Below are 3,308 nucleotides of genomic sequence, written 5' to 3' on the forward strand. Positions count from 1 at the left end.
CCCAGATATATCAGTTTTGTCTTCTTGGTAAGCTCCGTTGCGAATGTACTTTTGGGTATCGCTCCACACAAAATGGTCTGCTTCATAGAAGACAACGCATGCATCGTGTTTGCGTGGAACCGCCAACGCCACCACATTTCGCCTCTCCGCATCAATGCAAGCAAGGGAAGTGTCCGCACGACGTCCCATTTCAAGATAACTTCAAAAATATCGAGTAAGACACGACTGTCGATATACAACTATACCTACATTGTCGATAGCGATCCACCGCAACGAGATCTACAACACCAATACCTACAACACACGACGCCTACTCGATCTTGCTCGACCGACGCGCCGCATCCAACCTCTGTAGCTTATCGAGAGCTCGCATCGCCATGGTCCAGTCAGCCGGCGACTGCTGCCTTGCCTCGACAAACGTCGCCCGCCCAAGTCGAGGCGGCAAATGCGCACCGCAGAGCGACCGCGATCCCAGCTTCTTGGACACGCGCATCGGACAACACTGCAGGTTGCGTGCGAGAAAAGACCGCAGCGTCGTGCCCGTTGGGACGTTGACGTAGCCTTGTACAAAGCATCGAATGAGCTGCAGCGCATACGCTTCTTCGGCCCGCGACCAGTTGCCACCGCGGCTCGCTTTTGTTGATGATGATGGTGATGATGACGAGCGCGGCGGTCGCTCCTGCAATTGACGCGTTGCGGCCGCGAGAAATGCTCGCCGGAGCTCGTTGAGTGCCAGCGCTGTCGTCTGCATGAGCGCCGTTCCAGCGTTTTCGTTGGCCTGGTACATGCGTCGTCCGACGCGGGATGGCAGGCGCTCGCCAAGAAGGTGCCCGAGACAAAGTTTTTTGGAGACGCGCATCGGGCTACAATGAAGCTCGATGGCGAGGTACCCGCGGAGCTGCGTGTTTCGGGGCACGGCTGGTAGCAGGCCGTTGCAAAAGGCTCGGACGAGGGCGGCGAGGTACTTGTCTTCCTCGGACGTCCACGCACCCGAGCGCCACGTCGCTTCCGAGGACGCGTTCGAGTGTAGAATGTGACGCAGGTCCATTGCACGTCGAGTCGGGCCGAGACAGCCAAAGATAATTTGACAGGCGACGGGGCACCGGCCAGATTTTCGAAACGCGTCTTCAACGTCCAGAATGGGAGCTCCGGTCACTAGCTCGACAACGTGTTTTATTGTGGTGTGGCTGTGCAATCGAATGCATCTGTGTGCACACGGATTGCCCTCTGCCAGCGCGAAGGATGTTTCCATAGCAAGCCACTGTGATGGACGTCCACGGGACGGCCGGGAGACTTGGCTGCGTTGCGGTCACGGGACCTCTACTTTATGCAGGAAATCGATGATGTGATATGCTTTGCTTAGTAGACGAGGGGATGTACTCATACAGAACTACTACGGCGGTAAGCACATGCCTCGAACAACTAATGTCTTATCGCCACGCTTGCCCGGTGGCGATCTCTCTCGGTGAATTTCTCCTGGGGCCAGTAATCTCTGGCTCTGGTGACGCGTTCAACAGAGATGTGCGGTATTAGTGTAGGACTGGATTCTTTCGTTGGTTTTGATTGCTCGTAACGTCGAAGACGACGGCATCGGGAGCGCTCAAGCGACGAAATCAACGTGCAATTGCCAGCTACAACCGCCGCATCGACGAGCGAGAGACTAGAATTGCGTCTGGTCTTATACAACAATACTGCGCGTATCCAAGGGCATTCGTGACGCCGTAGCAAAACCTTGGGCATATCGTCGCAGGGTTGATAAAAATTAAATAAAGAATCATTTGACTTACTCTTGCTTGGAGGAAATGCCCACGTTAACGAAGGATTGACCACAGACGCCTGACTGGACTGCTCTTGTCTGCTAACGTTGCGGCGAGATACTGGAAACGTTATGTTATGCGCCGTGATCTGATATTGGAATCCCGTGATCCATCGTTACGAGAGTTCCATGGATGTGTGACCGAACCAAGGAACTTGCTATCCACACCGCATGGCTTCATTCAACATGCACCTAACGATTGCCCGGTAATAGCGTCTCGCCTTGCTGAAGCAGTCAATTGAAACAATGTAACCTCGTTCCCTCTGATCGAGCGCTTCCACACACGGTCACACAACCATGGAACTCGAGTAACGACGGATCACGTGATTCCAAAACCAGATCACGGCGCGTCGTTTTATTACAGTAACATAACTGGATGAGTCATCTCGCCGCATACGGTCTCACAAATGCCATTGGATACGCGCAGTATTGTTGCACAAAACCGGACGCAATTCTAGTCTCTTGCTCGTCGATGCGGCGCTCGTAGCTGGCAATTGCACGTTGATTTCGTCGCTTGAGCGCTCCCGATGCCGTCGTCTTCGACGTTACGAGCAATCAAAACCAACGAAAGAATCCAGTCCTACACTAATACCGCACATCTCTGTTGAACGCGTCACCAGAGCCAGAGATTACTGGCCACGGGAGATACCGTACATGTAGTTGCGGAAACGGGGAAGCGACAAATCTGGGCAGATTTTGGAGGAGATTCGCCAGAGCTGGGTACTTCAAATAAAATAACTATCCGATTAAGTTCCCAATTGAGTTGGAGAGGTTATGGGAGAATGCCATCCTGCATCATTTTGCACCACTCCCAAATGGCGCGGACGGATGCATAGTCAGATCAAGTACCGGTAAACGTATTTCGATGCACATACCCAATTTTGGTGCGGATTTGACGGCAACGGTTAGTTGCAGGGCGGGCGGCGATGTTCGTGAGTGCATACCAGTACTACTGTGCGAGTGCACTGACGCGAAGCAAATCAAGTAATCGATTTCTAAGGCAAACGGGAGCTCGCGTAAGCTCGACTCTGCCCCCTTGCGAGCGCCTTGGCGTGCCAAGTCTCTCGGCCGCCCCGTGGATGTCCATCACAGTGGCTTGCTATGGAAACATCCTTCGCGCTGGCAGAGGGCAATCCGTGTGCACACAGATGCATTCGATTGCACAGCCACACCACAATAAAACACGTTGTCGAGCTAGTGACCGGAGCTCCCATTCTGGACGTTGAAGACGCGTTTCGAAAATCTGGCCGGTGCCCCGTCGCCTGTCAAATTATCTTTGGCTGTCTCGGCCCGACTCGACGTGCAATGGACCTGCGTCACATTCTACACTCGAACGCGTCCTCGGAAGCGACGTGGCGCTCGGGTGCGTGGACGTCCGAGGAAGACAAGTACCTCGCCGCCCTCGTCCGAGCCTTTTGCAACGGCCTGCTACCAGCCGTGCCCCGAAACACGCAGCTCCGCGGGTACCTCGCCATCGAGCTTCATTGTAGCC

Source organism: Saprolegnia parasitica (assembly GCF_000151545.1).
Source record: "Saprolegnia parasitica CBS 223.65 unplaced genomic scaffold supercont2.129, whole genome shotgun sequence".
Classification (NCBI taxonomy): domain Eukaryota; phylum Oomycota; class Saprolegniomycetes; order Saprolegniales; family Saprolegniaceae; genus Saprolegnia; species Saprolegnia parasitica.